The following is a 23,307-nucleotide window of genomic DNA, read 5'->3' as shown; positions in this document are numbered from 1 at the left end:
GTTGTGGAGCATGGGCTCTAGAGCGCAGGCTCAGTAGTTGTGGGAAATGGGCTTAGCTGCTCCGTGGCATGTGGGATCTTCCTGGATCAGGGATCAAACCCGTGTCTCCTGCATTGGCAGGCGGATTCTTAACCACTGCGCCACCAGGGAAGTCCCATATCCCTCCTGTTTTGTTCATAAAGCATGGAGGTATATTCTTTGTTGACTTCTTTTTCACATTTCATTATGTTTATCTACTTCAGCCATCATTCACTTAATGTTTTTATTGGGTATATACTAAATAGAAGGTCTTATGCTGAGCACTGAGAGCAATAGAAAGATTAATCAGAAATAACTTCTACCTTCAAGAAGCTTACAGTGGTTACGGGAGAAAAGTCACTCTGAGAATATATGACTATTACTAGATACATCCACTCCACTCCTTCCCCCCAACCCTCTTACTCTTCTTGTAGCTGTTAACCCTAAAGTCATAGTAAAACAAAACGTCAGTATAGGAAAAGGTATAGAATTTATAAAGGCAGTAATTTTGTACTATCACCAGCACATGGTATCTATTGTGCCACCGTAATCAGGTCATATCCCTCTTGGTTCATGTCTGACTTGGAGAAAAGCTTTCACTGAGACTTTATAAACAAATAATAGGGCTCCTATTATTGCCCTGCATGACTGTTTACATGTCTCTGTACAATATCATGACAGCTGCTAGGGAGGGTCCTGATGCTACCATGTACAATTCTGGATGGTTTTCAGTTCCATACAGGCTTTGAAATGACCTCTCACCCATTCATCAAAAATTATAGCTCACTATGTTTACATGTGGAAAACTGTGAAATATGTGTTTTCTTACCTTTCCAATTCTAGATTATTGTTCATGGAGGGCCTATAACTGACTCCAAGCAATGCTATATCCTCTCCTTAATGGGAGTATTATGATGTAATTAGCTGGGAAAATTGAAAGGATGAAAGAAACTATTCTGAACGTATCTGCCCATTGAAGTAAACTTGTCCAGTTTTGATAGAGGGAAAAAGTTAAAAGTTTTCTTATCTGAGTACAGGTCCCATTTTCTTACAATATTTGTCCTCCCTATGATTCAATCTGTTCTGTCTATGATGATGATAGTAGAGATGATGATGATGAAGGTGATAATGATGATGATTCCTCGTAGTGGATAACTATAATAGCAGGTAGAATGTGGTAAGTGCTAAAAAAAGAATGGCAGATAAATATTATGAGAGTTCAGAACAAGGTGCAGATGACCTGGATTTTTTTTTTGCTGCCTCTCTCTGCATTTTCAGACACATCCTCTGTGTGTGTGCGTGTGTAGGGAGGGGGATTCAACTCAACTCAATTAATGGAGTTTTGTGTCATATTCCTATATACATTATGCTAATGACTCTGTTCATTAATACTTGCCTGCCTTTTTCTGATTATGGGTGCATTGATATTGATTCTTTTTGATATTCCTCACTGTGAAATAACAGTCACTGAATAACACACTGTAAGTCAAACTGGGAAAACATATTAGAAGTGTTCTGTGGATAACATGAAAGTGTTATGGGGAGACTTCTTAGATTTTGGAAGAGAATAAGGTCAGTTCTCTAATTCTCAAGGGAATGTAATCATTAAGACTGGGGAAGTAGATGTGTAAGTATCTATTTTTAAAGTTTCTAACACTATTTCTAAAACTTCTGAACTTTTAAATTTTAAATCATATAATCAAAAAATGCAGAAATAAAGACCAAAATAAAATAGTTGTTTGAGCAGAACAGTTGTGTGTAGAGAACTTTACTTCTCTGGATACGGTTTTCCTCAATTCATCCAGTCATATGTACACCAGTCAATTCATTCATCCATTCCTTAATATATACATAATCTATATATCTAACATAAACTTATTGGTTGAACCATATTAAATGGCTGGTATTGGACCATTTTGACCTAAAAATGGTAATTTCTAACTAATAGCTCTACTATTAAAGTGCTGAGTAAATGAAGCGAGAGGTACTGCACTGGCACCATTATCATTCTACTTAATCAGCACATTAAGACCAAGATATGTGAAATGAAATGAAAGTTTTGGAAAATAGATGATGCTTTTATAATATAAAATGTATATGCTTCCCTACTGAAATCAGAAAAGGGAAAAAGTTCTTTTCTGTAGCAGCCCTATTAATCCCATGTGATCTTTATACTGTTAGTAATGGACTGGACTGTAAAGAAATAGACAACTAGAGAGTTAACTGTGGATATAAATTTTTCTATATTTAATCAAATTTACCTAACTCTAAATCAAATAAATTTGACTAAAATAAGGCAGACTCCTTTCCTACTGAGACAGTGGACTCTATTAAGCGCTATGTCTGCCTGGACAACATGATGATTAATTTTGCAAATGCTACTTAGTATGCATTTCAACTGACAGGCTAATGGAAGAGGGGGATTGATATAAAATATAATTTTTAACTTGAGAAGTAAAAACTGTTTCTACTTTAATCATCCATTTATAGTATAGTTAAATAGCACATATCTTAAATTGTAGATGTAAGCTGTTAGAGTATCTAGGAATCTGAATCAAGGGAATTACTAGTTTACCAGGCCATATTTGACAGAAATATTACTATACAGGAAAGTTATCTTAAGACACTGCTATTTTTATAACATTGTGCACATGAAACTTACAATGTTATAAACCAATGTTACCTCAATAAAAAGAAATTTAAACAAATTTTTAAAAAACTATTTTCTAAAACGTAAGAGTTGAAGTAAAGTAAGAATGAAATTCTTAGTTTATGTTTTAGAAAAATATTACAGTATTTGCACTGTGAAAGAATTTTATCTATGATAATATACACTTAATGATTAAAATCTAAAGACTTCCTTTGGCCAGTCTTTTAGATTGTGGATTCTGGTAAAGGAGCAGTATAACTACTTTAAGAGCAATTAGAGCTCTTAACCTCTTCAAATCAGTATCGATATTTATTTTTAATAGTGAGGTTCAGCACCATTTGTAGAAAGAAGAAAATTTTCAAAACATATGCATTAGTTATTTTTTCCATGATTGCTAAAAGGAGCTTTGTTGAGATTACTGTTAAAACCATTGGACAATGCAAGTGTGTAGTCAAAAGCAAGTCATGTTAAGCTGAATGAAAAAGCAACGGGACTTTTATTCATCGGAAAAAAGGATAGGTATTTGTGCCTTAGGTATGATTTTAAGCTACTCTTATTTTTTTTACATTAATATCTTATTTATCTAAGAGTGAATTGTTAAAAGCTTAGTAACATATAAGAAATTTCCTGAAAAAGCATCACTACAGTACCATGGCCAGGTTTCTAAATGTGAGAATATTTTATTTTTCTGAGAATGTGAAGGATGCCAGAGGACATATAAATGAGAAAAACCATGAATGGAAACTGGTTTGCATCTCAAGACAGAACTCATTTGAATTTTTAAAATATTTTGAAGTTTCCATGGACGCTTACTGGTCTTTCATAGATGTATTTCTATGAAAGTAGCCCAGTGTTTAAATAGCCCAATATTAGGGTTCCCCCCCCCTTTTACAAGGTTGTGTATGTGTGTATGCAAGTGTGTGCATGTGAACATAGGTGTGTAGCTTTGATTTTTGTAGCAACTGACATTTTATTTGGTTAGATGACTATCTTTGAGACCATCCCACCCGAATAAAAAAGGAATGTCACTGTTGAAACTCACAAAGAAAGCCTAAAATGTCATGTACTTAGAGTGTCTTATCAGTCTGCTTTGCACACTTCTGACTTGTCTGAAGTTGTGCAAGAGTAGATACATTCAGTTGAAGACTGTATAATGAAAGTGTGTTATTGTTTCCATTGATATCATACTGGGTTTCTTGTCTAAAATAGTTATTATGGTGAGAGAGAGAGAGTGAGTTAGTTTTCTTACCATCCTCAAGTTATGTACCATTTGGGGTTGGTTTTCTGTAGTCTGTATAGTTCACACAGGATATATTTTACTGGACCCTTTTGGCTTATCAGTGACACTGACAGGAGTGATGGTTATTGTTTCAAGGTTTTGCTCCCTTCTTTCCTTGTCATCTATTCCCAAATATTCTCATCCAGTGATTACTGTGTGTCTTTCATCTCCTGAAAAGTTTCAAACAATGATAACTTTAAGCATGAAATCACAGCTACAGGACAAAGCTGATAAATCATCTTTCTTCAGCATTAAGTTTTGCCTTTGGAGTCAGGTACAGTGTAATAAACCTTATGCAATACTTTCTCTTTTCAGAAAGTAAAAGAAATAATAATTTTTAGGTTTGATCTGATTTATATAAATGCAAATGTTCCTCTTGGAGAAGTATTTGTACTTGGATGATTTCTCCTTTAGAGTTTCAGATAGATGGATTGATAGACAGACACACATCTCAGCAGGGACATGTCATCATTTTTAGTTAAAGTTTACGTTAATACTCTTGCCTTTAAAGATATTGACGTGGGGGGGGGTGGTGGTTGGGGTTTGGTTTTCCAAGCAGGTGTTTTGCAGTCTCTGGTGGTTAATTGAGCTTTCTCATTCCCTTGGTTACGTCTTGTCCTCATAGATGAAAGTTGAGTACTTTTCTTATAGTTTACTGGAGGCAAAAGTTGATAACGTAGTTGTTTTTGGATAACTAACATGAAAATAGCATGACATTGTTTTTGCTTTTAATTTTGCTTTTTATTTTCATTCTCTATATAGGAAAGAGTAGTTTGCAGAAGTTAGCACATTATAAAGTGATTGGTAAATATCTCTAGGGAAAACTTAATCATGACTCAATAAAGGAACATACTTTTCCAAACTCTTGATAATATTTCTAAAGCTACTCTTAAAGTCAGAGAAATGGAGGAAGTTTGTACAATATAGTCATTTGTTTATGTAGTGTGGTAGGCATAATAATGGCCACCCAAAGATGTCCGTGTTCTAATCCCAGGAACCTGTTAATATGTAGTTGAGGGTCCTCAAGACCACCCTCAGGTTCAGTGATGTGCTAGGAGGGCTCACAGAATTCATAAAAGTTGTTAAACTAGTTACAGTTTATTAAGGCAAAAGGATAAATATTAAAATTAACAAAGGCAAAAGTTGTATAAGACGGACTCCAGGAGAGACCAGGTGCCAGCTCCCAGTGGAGTCACATGCACAATATTTAACTTTCCCAGCAATGATGTGGGACAACCAACACAAAGTAGTGCCAACAGGAGTTTACCCAAATCTTGGTTTCCAGGGTTTATTGGGGTTGGTAATGTAGGTATGGAGCAGTCTTATGGCTTATCTTAGTTCCTAAGTCTCCAGCCTCTCCAGAAGTAAAATGGATCCAGTATTACCCAAGGATCACACTTTAAATCACATTGTTAGCATAAATTATACTGTGGCCCAAGGCCTGAGGTAGACAAAGATAAATATGTCAGTTAGGATATTCCCAGGGCTTAGAGGTTATCTCCCAGAAATCAGTCAAGAGCCAGATGTTTCTTTGGAATGTGCAGAATTTGAACAGCCCATGCCTGCTGATTGAATATTTTACTGCATAATAGCAAAGAGGACTTTATAGATATGATTAAGTTAAGGACTTTGAAATGGAGAGATTATCCTGGATTATCTGGATGGGGCCAATAAAATAACAAAGATTCCTAAAAGAATTAGAGAAGGATAGGTGAGAATGAAGAGCAGAGCGACAGAGTGATATGATATAGTTTGGGAGACGCTATGCTGCTGGCTTTGAAGATGGAGAAAAGGGACCATAAGCCAAGAGAAGGCAGGCAACCTTTAGAAACCGGAAAAGGCAAGGAAATGGATTCTCTTCTAGAGCCTCCAGAATGAACACAACCCTGGTGGCACCGTGCTTTTAGCCCAGTGTCAGATTTCTGACCTTCAGAACTATAGGGAAGCCACTAAGTTCCTAATAATTTGTTACGTAAAAAAATATAAAAATAATACAATAGAATAGAAGTATTGTATATATATGAAAATATATAATGTATGTATATTTGACATGTGTGTTTATATACATATGTATATCTTTGGGTAATTTACAGCAAACTTTTAAAATGCCTATCTTATTACTTACACATCTTACCTTCAAGGCAACATGCACTCAGACACCCAAGTACACACACTTACATGCACACACGTATATAACACACCATGTTCAGATTTATCTTGCTCCAGTGACAGCTCACAAATTTCTGAGTAGAATACATTGGGTTTGACTTGAGATTATGAAATTCATGGTAAACATCATCAAGGCAGATGGATACCTAGGTTTTTCATTTCATTGATGAACATGTTTTGGTATACAGAGTGACAGTTGCTATTAAAATTTGGATTTCATACCTATTTCCAAGTAAATTGCACCTACAGTCTATTTGCAAGCTCCATGTTTTAGAAATTCAGCTTTGTATTTGCTGCATTTATTACATTCCTTTGCATTTTTCTTATATCTACTTTGCTTAACAAGAAGACACTGAAGTTTTAAGTAGTTCTCTATGTGACTGAATTAATAACATACTTCTTCAGTTGGTAATAAGAAGTCTCTTGGAATTATCTTGCACTCTTTTTCTTATGCTAGTTACTTGGTAGATTGAGCAGTTCTTAAATCTTTTGATTAAAATTGCTGTACACCTTAACTAACAGTGTTTCTGAACCATAGTGCTTAACAAAGCCTGGATATTACAGAATCAGGATACAATCTGGCCCAGCAGTTGATCTCTGCTCAGATCACTCAGAGGGTAATTAGAGAAAGTCAACAATATATGTTAAGTCTATAATTTAGTTTTTTTTTTTAAATTTTTTAAAAAGATCATGAAATCCTTTTTTTTTTTTTTAAAGGCATTTTAGTTTTAATTAAAATCTGTATTACCAATGTTGGGCAAGTAATTTACATTTCTTTTTTTTTTTTTAATTTTTATTTATTTATTTATTTTTGGCTGTGTTGGGTCTTCGTTTCTGTGCAAGGGCTTTCTCTAGTTGTGGTGAGCGGGGGCCACCCTTCATCGCGGTGCGCGGGCCTCTCACTATCGAGGCCTCTCTTGTTGCGGAGCACAGGCTCCAGACGCGCAGGCTCAGTAGTTGTGGCTCACGGGCCTAGTTGCTCCGCGGCATGTGGGATCCTCCCAGACCAGGGCTCGAACCCGTGTGCACTGCATCGGCAGGCAGATTCTCAACGACTGCGCCACCAGGGAAGCCCATGAAATCCTTTTTGCAAGACTCTTGAAAATGACTCCTACAGAACAAAACGATAGAGAGAAAACATTTCAACAAAACATTTAACAACCACATTGCTGAAGTATTAAGGACAGAGATCTAGAAAGTAATGCATATTGATTTACTTTGCATCTTGTAATTACCTCTGATATCAGTGATTCTTAATATCACGGAACCTCTCCCACAATAAGCATACACCACAAACATTTTGTACATAACTTCACAAGTTCACAGCCCTCCTGAGAGCCTATTCATGGACTTCATTTTCAAAAGTGGTAACGATTTCCAGAAATTGACTAATTTTCTCAGGTACATCCTAGAAATGCCACCTTCTCACTATCTTCCACTTATTTTGTGAGCAAATCAATGTTACCAGTTAAAAACTACCTAGAATACCAATGAGCACTAACATATCTCGCTTGAAAATATTTTATTAAACATTTTTGGATGTTGCTTCCTACCTTTTAAGTATAAAAAAAGGCATTTCAATAAAAACAAATATATAATGAAGTCATCTGCCTTTGTGTGAAGAAATATGAATGAACTGTGCATTAAAATTTAAAAGCAACGTAGTTCACCGCCAAAACTTTAAATGTCTCAAGAGCACAACAAATTCTGAACACACTAAGATCATGTTGCTACTTCAATATTCTTGGGAATGGTGAGTGATTAGTTGGTCTATGGTTTAGGATCAGTTTCCATGCTTGTTTCTTGAGCTTCTTCTGCCTCTGAGAGCTTTTCATCATTTTCCAGTATTTGCTGAAGTTCATGGATGGTACAATGAAGAACATGAAACTGCTTCCTTCTCAATTCTACCTTATCTTCAACACTTTCTTTAATACGTGAAAGATGCTCTATTTCTTTTCCCAGAGCCTCTAGTTCCTTTAATGTCTCATGCCTGTCTGGATGACTCTGGATCACGTTTGCCAATGCATCATATTCTTCGCGATTTTTTCGTATTTGTTTTGCTTGAAGAATTTGCTTTTTGCACTCAGCAATTTTTTCATGTGCTGCAGCAATGCTACATTCTATTTCTTTGTAAGTTTTTTCATAATTTTCCACTTCTCTGAGATTCATATCATACATCCGCAAAGTTTTGCCCATTGAAAATTCACATTCGTACAGTGTGCTCAGCATACGTTGGTACTGGCTGTATCCCTCTTCCTGGGATCCAGAGTTGCACCATTTACTGAACTGTCTCATTAGTAGATTAATTCTCCGATCATCTCCAGCGCCATTTCCATCAATTAGGATACGCTTCCGTATGACTTCGTAGTCAGGCAGGGCTTCCATGGCGTGCGCGGCGGCGGCGGCACAAGCTGAGGCGGCGGTTGGCAGCGGCGCAAGCTGAGGCGGCCGTTGGCGGTGGCAGAGGTCAAACTCCCACAATGCAGCCGGGTAAACAGCTATGGAGGAGGAGGCGGCGGCGCCCGCGGCCGCCCGCTCCGCCGCCTGAGCCCCGCCGCGCCGCCGCCGCCGCCGCCGCCGCCGCGGGACCTGCGCTCCGCGCACTCCCCGAACTCCCCGGGGGCGGCCGCGGCCGGCGCGTGTGGGGCGAAGCCCTATAATTTAGTTTTCTATGCAAATACCATAACTAAAAGGGATGAAAAGCATTTGCAACTAAAAACAGTATAGCGTTTTATGAAATGGGTCCAGTCAAGTAGTACACTGAAAGCTTATATAGACAATTCCATTATTTACGAATTCCATATTTTTGAATTTTTTTATTTGTTGAAATATATTTGTACACCCGATTTCAATACACATGGAACCTTCACCATCATTCACAGATATGCACAGGGTAGCAAAAAGTTTTAGTCACCAAGTTAAATATTCCCAGCTGGGGTCAAACAAGGGGACGCTGCCTCCTTGTGTCAGCTCTCATACTGTAAATGTGTCCTTTACATGGACTGTTCTGTGCCACTTTTGTCACATTTTTCTGTTGATTTTGTTGTTTAAAATAGCCTCCCAGCATGGTGGTGAACTGCTGTCTAGTCTTCCTAAGCACAGGAAGGCTGTGATGTGGCTTACAGGAAAAATAGATGTGTTAGATAAGCTTTGTTCAGTCATGGGGTATAATGCTGTTGGCTGGGAATTCAGTGTTAATGAATCAGCTGTACATTAAAGAAGGCGTCTGTAAACAGAAACACAGGTAAAATAAGATTATGTATTGATCGATTCAAAAAAATGTTGTGACCAGCGGCTTGTAGGAACCTAACGTTGTATTTCCCCTCGGATATTCACTACTTCGGTGTTTGCAGTGACTTTATAGAACATAAATACTGCGAATAACAAGAATTGACAGTATACGGTCGTCATACTTCCTCCCAAGCCACTTGCCCACTGTAGGGTCTCCAGTTCCAACAGTACTGAAAATCCACAGTGACATCCAAGTTTCCCAGGTTCAATATTTAGCAGTATTTGGGTTTCTAAGAAGTTAGTGAAGTTACACATTAGTAAAACCCCCAAGTATACATTATTTATACTTTTATTTTTTAGTCCAGTACCAGGAGTGTCATGAAGCTGAAGTGACACAATTCTGTGTTTCTCAAATAAATGTCACATAGGTTCTGTGAAGAGTAAATCCTTCTTTTACTGGAAAAATTTGTTCTTTTTCATCTCATCTTCTCATCTTCTTATTTTTCATCCTCAAGGGCCTTTTTCCTTACTGATTTTCCTTGTTTTCCTGTTGATTATTTTTCTTAGCCATCTGTCTTGTATCTCATTCTTATTATCTTCTTTCTGTTTTTATTATGCTAGCCACAAGAACGATAAAACTCCTGACCTCCAATTCCCTGCACAATTTGGCACATTGCAAATGTCTTTTTTTGTGTGTTTTTATCCTTTTATATCTTTGTCTTTTATACGTCCATGTCTAAAACAGAGTCCTATGCATAGGAGTGAGTGCCCAATAGCTAATGGCATTGACAAATTGCAGAACCATCTATCTCTTCCCAAAAAATGCTTTGAAGAAATTCCCTGTGCAATTCACAAAACTGTGAACACACACGCAAAAAGATCAAAAATTCTGTCTCAAATACTCATATGTAATTTCAGTACAGTATTCGGTTTAACAGCCAGACATGCAATCATTCTGTTTGCTATTTCAGTATGATGATTTTTATATAATTAAAATATATTATTTCCAAAGCTTTCTCCAATTTACCAACCTCTCATTTTATATGACCCTCTTTTATTACTGTGACTACAACCTTCCCAGGAATATCTGTGGGGGAACAGAAAGTAATCAATCAATCTCTCTCTTTATATATATATATTTATATATATATAATATGTATGCTTCTATTAAGTATATATGTATGTATATATGAAACTATGTGTCTACATATGCATATATGTATGCATTAATAATACTAAGTGTATATATAGATATATGTGTTAAATGTGTAAGTATATATACATTTGTATATATATGTACATTTATAAAATTATAAAGGTTTATACAAAGTCTATGTGACCCTTGCAGGATTTTGAGCAACAGAGCTTCTTTCATTCATCTGTCTGCCACTCTTCAAAATTCTTTTCACTTTATGTTTTCAGTTTATTTCACTTTTTTTCTAGTGCATGAAGCAGCATAGAAGCCCCTTTCGTTACCATCAGTCTCTCCAAACCCCATGCCAGATTTGTCAATATTACGGTGATAAATACATTAAATGTTTTTAGAACATTTTGAGATCGTTGAATTAAAATATTATCTAAATTAAAATAATAAACCTAGACTTGTTATCTTTATTTTAGATTTGACTTTTTGTGGTTTACCAATTTGGAGGCAGAGAATGAAACAATAATCCATTTTTATAGAATTAGAGCATACTTAGGAAGAAAGTACATGGATAATTTCTTAATTCACTGTGTCTGCTAAGAAAAAAATCGGGAAATGACTTAATTAAAATGAATAATTTAGGTGATATTCTCTGCGTTGTAATCCAATTTTAAAGAAGCTTCTCTGCGAAGAAGGAAAATATTTATTTAATCACTGGTTCAATATTATTATAGACTTTATATGTTCTTTCAGAACATAATATTGGTAACTTGTTAGGCAGAATCTTTTTTTTTTAACATCTTTATTGGAGTACAATTGATTTACAATGTTGTATTAGTTTCTGCTGTATAACAAAGTGAATCAGCTATATGTATACATATATCCCCACATCCCCTCCCTCTTGTGTCTCCCTCCCACCCTCCCTAGCCCACCCCTCTAGGTGGTCACAAAGCACCGAGCTGATCTCCCTGTGCTATGCAGCTGCTTCCCACTAGCTAGCTATTTTACATTTGGTAGTGTATATATGTCCATGCCACTCTCTCACTTCATCCTAGCTTACCCTGCCCCCTCCCTGTGTCCTCAAGTCCATTCTCTACGTCTGTGTCTTTATTCCTGTCCTGCCCCTAGGTTCTTCAGAACCATTTTTTTTTTTAGATTCCATATACATGTGTTAGCATACGGTATGTGTTTTTCTCTTTCTGACTTACTTCACTCTGCATGACAGACTCTAGGTCCATCCACCTCATTACAAATAACTCAATTTCATTTCTTGTTATGGCTGAGTAATATTCCATTGTATATATGTGCCACATCTTCTTTATCCATTCATCTGTCGATGGACACTTAGGTTGCTTCCATGTCCTGGCTATTGTAAATAGAGCTGCAATGAACATTGTGGTACATGACTCTTTTTGAATTATGGTTTTCTCAGGGTATATTCCCAGTAGTGGGACTGCTGGGTCATATGGTAGTTCTATTTTTAGTTTTTTAAGGAACCTCCATACTGTTCTCCATAGTGGCTGTATCAATTTACATTCCCACCAACAGTGCAAGAGGGTTTCCTCTTCTCCACACCTTCTCCAGCATTTATTTTTGTAGATTTTTTGATGATGGCCATTCTGACCAATGTGAGGTGATACCTGATTGTAGTAAATGGTACCTAATGAAACTTCAAAGCTTTTGCACAGCAAAGGAAACCGTAAACAAGACGGAAAGACAACCCTCACTCAAAGTGGGAGGAAATATTTGCAAACGAACCAACTGACAAGAGATTAATCTCCAAAATATACAAGCAGCTCATGCAGCTCAATAAAAAAAAAACCAAAAACCCAATCCAAAAATGGGCAGAAGACCTAAACAGACATTTCTCCAAAGAAGATATACAGATTGCCAACAAACACATGAAAGGCTGCTCAACATCATTAATCATTAGAGAGGTAGGCAGAATCTCTTGATAAGAGAGTTAAGTTGACTCAGATTATCTACCATCTACTGGACTGCTGTGGTTTTGGCAGGTCATGTTTTTTAAATATTGTACGTTGATATAAAATATTTAGTCTTTTGTAATAAGCAGTTAAGACTTTTGTACTTATGAAGTCACTTCAACAAAAATATTACAAAACCATTAGGCAGCTAAAATAGGCTCCATTTTTAAATACAGCTTATACAGAGTAAATTATTTTTCTTTTGAAAATATCTTCTTAATAGTATTCACATTTCCAAGAAAATCCAAGATGTTTTCTAATATAAGCTATTTGAAAGGAGACTGATTTTCACTGTTGTTTTATTTTAACTCCTATATCTTTTGAGTACAAAAAGATGCCTTACTTTTAGCTTTGTTTTGCTCAGGAACACACATGTTAATTTTCATTATATTTTTCTCTAAATTTAAAGCATATTTTACTTTTAAATTCCAGTCATGGACAAGGCCATTATAGCTAATGAATGAATAAAACAGAACATAACACTAAATACTACCAAACTTTATTGTTGGTGGGAGTAGAAATGGCGGGGGTGGAAGTTGAAGGATTCCTGTGTAGTTCTATATTATTTGGATTTTTACTATAATTATTTAGTCATTCCATACATGCATAATAAAAAAAATATTCCTTTTTAACAAATTGATCAAGTCTTGAGGTAAATATGCCTTTTCACAAAAGGCCAGAGTGATCTACCTACTGGTAGATTTTTAATAAATTTTTGTACTTTGTACATCCTTATTATTTTTGAATAAAAAATTATGTTCTGTTTCCTACCTGTCACTTGTCCTGAAATAAAATGCGTATCATCTCTTTGCCAAAAAATGAATGTACATCTATGTATCTCTATATATCATGTATAGATAGATATAGATAGATCTATAGAGATATAGATATGATTATTTATACTTAAATACAGACAGATTTCCAGATTTTAAAATGCCTTTATTGTTCTCATCGAATATTAAGAGATTTAAACCGTATATTCATTTATCGGAATTGACTAGGGCATATAAAGAAAGGTTCAGATATGTAATATGTGTTGCTAATATTAACTAGAATCATTGTTTTGAAGTACAGATTTTAGTTCAATAACATAACACATTATAGCAGACCAAAGTTATTAACTTCAATTGATAAAGAATTATGAATATAATTATAATCCTGTTAATTATTTAAAGCCATGAATTATGCAAATACAGCAGGTATTATTAATCATCTGCAGGAACCAGAACAATTTCCCTAAAAGAACATATAAATATTAAAAAGTCTGACTTGGCTCTCTTATGTACTTTTACAGCTTTAGTGTTCCCTTATGAACAACGTTTGGATTCAGTTCTCCTTTATAAAATGAAAAATGCCCCAAATGCATCTTCTTCAAAGGCCAAATGAATGTCATTAGATTTCTCTTCTTGTCTATAAAATGTTTATTGACTGTGTGGTTCCAAGCGTTTGTTTATATCAGAGACATCTCAGTTCTTTTAAGCTAATATTAGTCTGCACTGGCTGACGTCCTGCTCACAAATAGCACACTGTATGGATATCCCTGCTGTGAGACTAAGTTACATGTAATAGTCTTGTAGCATCTAATAAAGTATTAGAATTTCCAAAATTCACATATCGTGAACCTTTCCCCAGTACTAAGGAAAGATAGAGCCTTTAATGGAATAGTTATGACTAATTTCTATAAGTATACTCACCATTTATAGAAAGGACATAATGAAAACAATAGCAGGAAAAGCATTTCCAAATTGGAACTTTTGAAGATGCACAGTTGGTAAGAGCCTTGAATATCTACTTCTGTAAACAGATCGTTGTAAATTTTCCTGCAAGAAATACTGACCTTTTCCTTTAAGGAGCAACATGTAGAAATATTTTAAAAGGATTCTATAAACAAGGACTCTGTTTGCCTCAAAATATTAGAGTTTAATTCCTGTTTTTTTTTAATCCAGTTTTATTTCATTTAAAATAGAACTCTTCATAATTGACTCCAGAAAAATTATTTCATTTAAAACCTCAAGACATTTCCAAATATCAGAAGAGGTACATGTTTGTGACCTTGGAATGTGACTCTCACTTGGAAAATGTCAAGGTTGGGCAGAGAAGAGGGTAGGAGTTTGGGGAGTGGCAAAGGGGCATGTAGGAAGGCAGTGTAGGGGAGCATTGTGCTACTGAGGCTATTAAAGTCTTAGCCTTCAGAACAATGTCTGGATAGAGGGACTTTCAGAAACAGTGGTTCACTGAATGTTATAAGCCGCTGCTGTTTATGGCGTATTCACAGTAAATGACAGTAAACATCAACTGTTGGTTAGTGGAGGTATCAGAGACATAACTGTTTAAGCATACACTTTATCCATGTGTTTTCTAGTAAGATAGTAGCCAAACTTTATTCTGGATGGGATAACATTTAGACTTGGGTTTTGGTTGTGCCTCTAATTTTTTAAAATTTTACTGGAGTATAGTTGATTTACAATTTTGTGTTAGTTTCAGGTGTACAGCAAAGTGATTCAGTTATACATATACATGCATTCATTCTTTTTCAGATTCTTTTCTCATATAGGTTATCACAGAATGCTGAGTAGAGTTCTCTTTGCTATACAGTAGGTCCTTATTGGTTATCTATCTTATATATAGTAGTGTGTATATGTTAATCCGAAGCTCCTGATTTATCTCTCCCTGCCACTTTTCCCCTTTGGTAACCATAAGTTTGTTTTCGATATCTGTAAGTCTGTTTCTGTTTTGTAAATAAGTTCATTTGTATCACTTTTTTAGATTCCACATATAAGTGATACCATATATTTGTCTGACTTACTTCACTTAGGATGATAATCTCTAGGTCCCTCCATGTTGTTGCAAATGGCATTATTTCATTCTTTTTTATGGCTGAGTAGTATTCCATTGTGTAAATGTACCACATCTTCTTTATCCATTGCTCTGTTGATGGACATTTAGGTTGCTTCCATGTCTTGGCTATTGTGAATAGTGCTGCTATGAACACAGGGGTGCATGTATCTTTTCAAATTATAGTTTTGTCCAGATACATGCCCAGGAGTGGGATTGCTGGATCATATGGTAGTTGTATCTAAAAATTTTGGCATCTGTCTAAAACATTACAGAGTTAGGAAAGGATGTTGGAGAAAGAACTGTTGAAGTAAATGGGATTCTTAAATTGTAAACGATTTTTGTTCTTGTCTTTCCTGAATTTTTGCTTGTGACTCTGCTTTCTGCCCTGACGCTAGAGGCTCTGCTCTCTGTGTTGCCTGCTGTCTGTTTGAACCGTAAGTACTTTCAATAGCTTTTCTGATCTTGTTCTTCTTCTGAAGATTACCCATGATCTCAGTGTCAAAATCTTTTTTCTTTCAATATTTTTCAAAATTAAAAAATAGGTATTATCTACGAGACATTATAACATTGGAATTTTTATTATGTATATGTCTGTTAGGTGAAAGGTATAACTAGGATCAGCAGGTAGAAACTGAATTCTTTGCATGAAGGGGAACAGATTGAGTTTTGCTGTAAGAAAGAACTTTCTAATCTGTAATATGTCTACAGTTGGAATGAGCATGCTTTTTGCCTTCCTCAACCTTTTTTTTTTTTTTTTTTTACCATGGCTGGATTTCCGGGCTCATCATGTAGAATCTCTCTGTTCCAATCGACACTTGGCATTTACTTAATGGATGCTGTCATTTAAATATACTTTTAAAGCACTTTATACAAATTGTATCAGGTGATTTACATAATAATTCAGTGAGCTAAATATTAATAATAATAATGCCCCCATTATTCAGTTAAGTAAAATGAGGCACAGAAGGGCTAAGCACCTTGTCCAAAGTCACCAGGTAGTCAATGGCACATTTAGGTTTAGGCAGTCTGGCACCGTAGTCTGTGCTCTTAATATCTTCTCTCTACTGCTTTTGCACTCAGTGTCACAGAGACAGAGTCCAGATCCCCATGGCTTAGAGCTAATAAAGACTTTTCATTGTTCGTGCCATCTTACTTCTCTAGCCTCATTTTCAAACATTGCGCCCATATTCCTTTAATCCAGGCACATGGCTCTGTCGCCTTCCATCTGAACATGCCTGAAGTCTTCAAGTGTCTGCACCATTTGCCAGCCCACCTCTATGTCCCCTGCACCTGCCGCAGCCCTGCTTCTACCATTCTGTCTATGATAATCCCCCACTTACTTCTCAGTCAAACATCACTGCCTCTATAAAAGTTGCTGCAAATACTGGGCCCAATTAGCTACTCCTCATTTTAGCCAAAACTTCAAATTTTCAAATCTATTATGACCATATGGCATATTAAATCACTTGTATTTCTGTCCCCTTTTATAACCTAGAAACTCTGCAAAGTCTTGAACCACGTCTTTTTCATTTGTGGACCCTCAGACTTCGATAAGTAAATGCATTTAAAACTTGTCTAAATTAATGGAGCACAATAGTAGAAAGCAAGAGTTTCTTATCATGTTAAGAGTTTAAGCAGGAGCTAAATGAACAGTCATCACAGCTGTGGTAAAGGAGATTCCTGCATGGGGAGAAAGCTTAAGCTGGATCCTTGTCTCCATGGCCTTTTTTAGCTCTCTCATCCCAATTCTGTGTCATGCCTCATAGCTAAAAAGTGCCAGTCAGAAACGCCTATCCATTGTGTGTGGCTCAGACTAGTTGATTATGATCCCCAGAGCCTAGTTCTTAGAAAAAGTGTTTGTATTGTAGTCCAGAAAGAGCTCTTCTCTGTCTCTCTTCCTCACTAAATTCCCTTTCATATTTTTCAAGTCTACAGAAGCTACATTTGGGCACAGACTTCTGCAATTTGCCTCTGTGCACAAACATTCAAGCAGGATATACTTATCCCCCAGAGACATTGAATAGGTATATTCTTGTTAAGATTTAATCCTTTTCACCTTGGGAGAGAAACTAATGCTCATGCCCATAATGTCACTTACGAGACTGAGATTTTCTCATTACATAGGGTTAAATGAAAAGAGAAAACGCTTGAATTTATACTTGTGAATTAGATGAGTATGCAAGTGAATTTCTGATCTTAGATTATTTTTTCTACTAACTGAGGTATAGATTTCTGATTGTTGGAGAGATGATTTTACTGTTGATGTTTGGTGCCCTTTGTGAACAGACCTAACATATATTTTATGTCATTTTTAAAATTATATTATTTTAAAATGCATGCACAAATTCAAAAGACATTAGTGTTTATAAAAACTACAGAAGAATTCACTGATTTAGTGAAAAAGTTAACACAGTTCTTAAAATGCATCGAAAAGAGAGGGAACAAAGGACAGCAAATCAATTTAAAATGGTAACTATCCAGATACTACAAAAGTGTATTAGTTATCTTCATGATCCACTGGTAATTCTTCTTATCCCATATGCTGATTCCTCAGAAGATGCTGCGAAACTAGGTGTCCTATTTGAAATTTGGCCTTATTTTATCATTTTGATCTTGCAAGTTGTTAAAGCCTTGATTCTTAGTTGAAATTCACTTGTGTCTTTGATTTATTTTGGCTTATTTACCACACAATTTAATGTAAAAATATACAATACACTCATTATAGAAAAATTAAAAGGAGTAAAGAGAACAAGGAGCTCAGCAAAAATTATATATATGCCTAATAAATATGAACATATGTTCAAACAATTAGTAGAAGAGCTAAAGCAAGTAGTTTTTTTTTTTGTTTTTTGTTTTTTGCCTATCAAATTGGAAATGGTCAATAAAGCAGAGGAGTCAGTGAGGTGGCCATGCCCTTTCTTGTTGGCGGGATTATAAATCAGTCTGATGGTTTTTGAAAGCAGTTTGGCAATATGCATAAAAAGCATATTTAATCCTTTGACCCAGCAATTTGTCTTCTGAGGCTCCTTCCTAAGGACATGATTAAATAATATGGACAAGGTTGTTCTTTGCTGTGTTATATTTTAATAGGAAAAAAAAGAGAAACAGCCAGTAACTCAGTTGTTGGCACACAAGGGATCAGTTAAACAAATCATGATATATCAATGCAGTAGGACATTATGCAAGTATTAAAATGTTTTCAAGAAATTTAGTAAAGTGAATAACTATCGAGCATATAATACCAATCTAAAAATATAGGCCATATAGCCAGTATATTTAATTTTTAAAATCTATCTAGAGAAATTAATGTTAAAAGAAAAATTTCTAAAATATTAACACAATCTCTGATGTGGTGAGATTATGATTAAGTATTAAGTTATAAAAGTTTTCTTATAACAAGAAAAAAAAACCTTAAAGCTTAATTTTGTAAAATCCAAGTGGAATAAGATATGTGCTGTATATATATGGAATCTAAAAAAACGGTACTGATGAACCTAGTGGCAGGGCAGGAATAAAGAAGCAGACATAGAGAACGGACTTGAGGACACAAGGAGGGGGAAGGAGGAGCTGGGACAAAGTGAGAGAGTGGCATGGACATATATACACTACCAAATGTAAAATGGATGGCTAGTGGGAAGCAGCTGCATAGCACAGGGAGATCAGCTCAGTGCTTTGTGACCACCTAGAGGGGTGGGATAGGGAGGGTGGGAGGGAGATGCAAGAGGGAAAGGATATGGGGATATATGTATACATATAGCCAATTCACTTTGTTATACAGCAGAAACTAACACACCATTGTAAAGCAATTATACTCCAATAAAGATGTAAAAATAAATAATAAAAAGATATATGCTGTGCTTACAATTAAAAAAACAAAAAGATTTCACAAGATCATTGTGTCATTATGTTTGGTATATCTTCCTTACAAGAAAAATTATACCAAGAAATATACCTGGAAAGTGCTATTTAGAGGAGCACCTAATCCTACCTGATGAAAACTGACAGGGTCCACAAGTACAACTTCCAGCAAGTTCCTCCAAAACTGAGATGGAACAGTGAAAGAGTACAGTTCCTAAGGCCTTACCTGGAAAGTGAGCTGCTACCTGCTTTCCACAAGTAATACTACTGGTAGGAAAACTCATGCTTCTCCTTAAACCAGATGTGCCTGGTCCTGAGCCATACTGGGCTTCTGATGATAATGGCTATGTTACCCTCCTGCTTTTCTACTTCCAGCAAATTCTGCCTTTGGTTTCACACAAATTCCCTAAGGAGAAGGAGCATATAGATACTATTTTATTGCACCTTGTTAGTTGGTTTCTTGACTGCAAATAAGACATTGTCTCTGAAACCATAATAGTAATGCAACCAGTCCTACATCTTACAAATCTTTGATTTTGTACATGGTATCTGCAGTGCAGCTATTATGTTCAGCCTCCCCTGATTATAGAGGTTTGTGCTGTTAAATAGTAAATAATAGAGACAGTAATTACTGCCAAATCCTCCCTGAACCCAGATATCTCAGGTAATTTTGAATATTCTGTGTTCACATTTCGCCTGTTTTGAATTTCTCGTATTAGCAAACTGGGAAGGCTTTAGACACAGATGAACCAGAACTTTTTACTGGGTCATTTTGGCTTAGATGCTTGATAATTTCATGCGTTTACTCAAATTATATTTTCCTCATTAAAAACAAAAGACTCCAACTTTTGCAAAGGATGGCTTCAAACTAGCAAAAGTATTCTAGGTATGGATGCTGTGTTTGATCAAAGCTTATGTGTGCTAATTTGCACGTGCTTTACAATAAATGTAAAATACGAGATGGTTTCAAATCTAGTTTATGCACCAGGAAAAGCAAATTGTAAAACTTTTATTCATCTACAATGTACAGTCATTTTGAAATGGCTGTTTCCACTAAGAATATCTAGGTAGCATGCAAAACAGATATTTCTTCTGGCAAAGAAGTTTCTTGTTACGACATGACCACAACCAAGCTATTCTTCCTCTTTTGATTAGTATTCACTGTCTCTGTTTAGCTGTCTGCAGTTGGTGCAGTTTGGGAATTGAGTATAAGTAAAAGAAGACTCTCATACTGTAGGATTTGCAACGTTCTGCTTAAGTGTAACTGTTATTACAGTTAAACAATTATCAGAAATATCAAAGTCAAGGGGAAACTGGAGAAAGCCAAAATCCAGAAAGAGACATTTGATATCTTTAAAATTTATTTAAAATATAAGTGTAAAAATGACATGGAAAAGTTAAGTGGAAGATATCAACTGTATGTGAAAAATGACAATGTCAGCTAATCCACTGATTGTCAAAATGGCTATGAAAACATGTTCCAATTATTCATCTAAACGTTCTCACCTTTACTTCTTCCTGTTCTTTACCTGTCCACCGCAGCTGTACCTTTCTTTGATCTTTCATTTTGAGGATTTTGCCCTTAACTTGGAGAGTTACAGCAACTGCCTACCTCCTCTTATCTCACTAGGTCTTCCCTATAATCTAAGAGTCAAATTCATGGTCTCTTTGAAAAGCTACATCTCCCTATATTAATGTTTTTTGAAGAAGAAGCTAAAGGGAAAAGCGATAGGAGATAATGTTTCCTAGAGCAGCTCTTATAGGCCATGCATATATGTAAACATTAGTTCATTTAATTACTACAACAATCTATTTATGGTAGATGGTATCAATCCCATATTCCTGAGGGAACTCAGGGCTAGTCAGATCCAAATTCTTCGGCAAAGTCCTACAGGTACCAAGAGAAAAGGTTAGGGTTTTTACCTAGAACTCACTGTTGTTGTCGGTCCTTTTTCTTTTCTCTCATTCTGGTTTTCGGTTATAGAGTAACGTAATGATCATTTGCTGTCTGGAAAAAAATTGGAATTAAAGTTTATAGATTTCACTTATAAATATTTAACTAATTTGTTATTTAAATAGAGAAAAGTATCTCAGAAGTTAAAGTTTTTATTAATTAAAAGTGTAATACATATTATATATTCTCTGTACCTATTATGAAACACATTGTGTTGAATTGTAGCTATCTAATTAATAAGGTCAAGATGGTGATCACTATGGCTGTTTGCAGCTCTTCTGTCTATCTCTCCATCCTGGTACATGGAAACATGACTCTACCCACTTAAATACAGGTCTAGCTATATGATATTTTTGATGAATGGAGTGTGAGTGACAGTAACCTGTATCACTTCTGGTCAGATGATCTAAGAACCATTGAATGCTTTACCATGTTCACTTTTCTCTCAGACCAAGCTTCCAACAACATTCAAGATGGTGGCTATCCTGTCCTCCTGAGTGACTGCAGTGCATGGCCATTCCATGCTGTGGTGTGATGGGCACATAGCATAAGCAAGGACTAAGTTACTGAGATTTGGGGATTCATTGTTATAAAACAATAGCCTCAAATTACTGATAAACTAAACATCAATGATTGTATTACAACTGAATCAGCAAACATGTTTAGGAAATGTTTTTCAGAGTCACATACTGTATCTGTGGCCCACATTTGGCTCATGTGATACCAAAATTTTTCATCTCCAAAGAAGTCAAATAACAAAAATTGATTTGAATTTTATTGATGGTTTTTGAAATTAAAGATGTCTAGCAATAAGGTTGTCTTCCTGGAAGGAAATTGTTTTCCCTAACAGAAGGTAGTCAAGTAAATTTTGAGTAAGATTTGAGATATGTAAAGCAAACACAGGTAATTTCTGTGATCCATTCTATCTTAATGTTTTAGGTTAAAATGGAATATAACATCACCAGAGAAGCATTTCCCTGTTGCAGTAATAGAACTTAACAGTAGTGAACAAAAGTGGTAATCATTTTATCATTAGATGCTTATTGCTAATCATTTTGTACTTTTGTAGCTTCTGTAATGGCATGATATTAATATTATTTAAAGATACTTTTTAAAAACTGTAATGAGACTTAAACTTTTTATTTCAAAGTGTGAACAGAGATACACTACAAAACGTAAAATAGATAGCTAGTGGGAAGCAGCCGCATAGCACAGGGAGATCAGCTCGGTGCTTTGTGACCACCTAGAGGGGTGGGATAGGGAGGGTGGGAGGGAGGGAGGTGCAAGAGGGAAGAGATATGGGGATATATGTATATGTATAACTGACTCACTTTGTTATAAAGCAGAAACTAACACACCATTGTAAAGCAGTTATACTCCAATAAAGATGTTTAAAAAAAAAAGATTAATATAACTGATTCATCCAAAAGAGGTCTATCTGCAGTTAAAGTCTACTCCTTTTAAGTTTATGTTGTCTTATTTAAGGCATTTTTTGAAGAAAACAAAGATAATGAAGTAAACTAATATGTCCCTGTATATTCCACAGTTGGTTATGTATTATGATTTTGGTTTATATATTGCACGAAATAATAATTTTTAAATGTTCAGACTGCTTATGAAGTAGATGTTATTAATGTACCCCACCTGTGTACAGAGATTAAAAACAAGCACAGAGATATTACCCATAACAGCAAGTGATTTCATCCCAGTAACTTCAGAGCTGTTACTCCTAACCATTACACTATTCAGTCACCCCTTCTAGTTAGAATTGGTAAAACTTTTTTTTAAATATCAAGCTAAAGTGAATGCAAGCTTATGTAGGTTTAGATTAAATTATTTTCTCAATAATCGACTGATTTTTTTTACCAATAATTTAAAAATAAGAACTAAAAGTATTTGCATCTTCTTTTGATTTATAGTTTATGTATATATATATATATATGTTATATAAAAGCAAGTAATGGAATCTCTCCAATTATTATGCATTTGAAAAAATCATTAGGTCTAACTTTATGATGTAGCTATTGCCTCTTTGTAAGGTAAATTATATGTCAGATAAAGTGCTCAATCTGGAAGACTCTCAAAAAAAATAAATTATCTTCTAAAATGTAGGGATAATTGACAAATCAGAGCATCTAGTACCTTTTAAACTTCTCATACCCTGTATTCTCCTATCATGAT

The 23,307-nt window shown here is 35.4% G+C and overlaps 1 protein-coding gene, 1 long non-coding RNA gene and 1 pseudogene across 5 annotated transcripts in view; 1 reads left to right on the top strand and 2 right to left on the bottom strand.

Annotated features, from left to right (window-relative positions):
- DMD (dystrophin) overlaps positions 1–23,307 on the top strand; it is a 2,259,822-nt gene that overhangs the window by 277,352 nt on the left and 1,959,163 nt on the right. The window lies entirely within an intron of this gene.
- LOC309652670 overlaps positions 1–23,307 on the bottom strand; it is a 422,767-nt gene that overhangs the window by 125,421 nt on the left and 274,039 nt on the right. The gene's annotated exons all lie outside the window — the stretch shown is intronic.
- Positions 7,257–8,516, bottom strand: LOC309652694 (THO complex subunit 7 homolog pseudogene; annotated as a pseudogene). Its single transcript has one exon. The product of its transcript is annotated as a THO complex subunit 7 homolog pseudogene (transcript).

This window comes from Balaenoptera physalus, assembly GCF_965194825.1.
Source record: "Balaenoptera physalus genome assembly, chromosome: X".
Lineage (NCBI taxonomy): Eukaryota > Metazoa > Chordata > Mammalia > Artiodactyla > Balaenopteridae > Balaenoptera > Balaenoptera physalus.
Note: the sequence above shows the minus strand (reverse complement) of the source record. Positions and strands in the feature narration are given on the sequence as shown.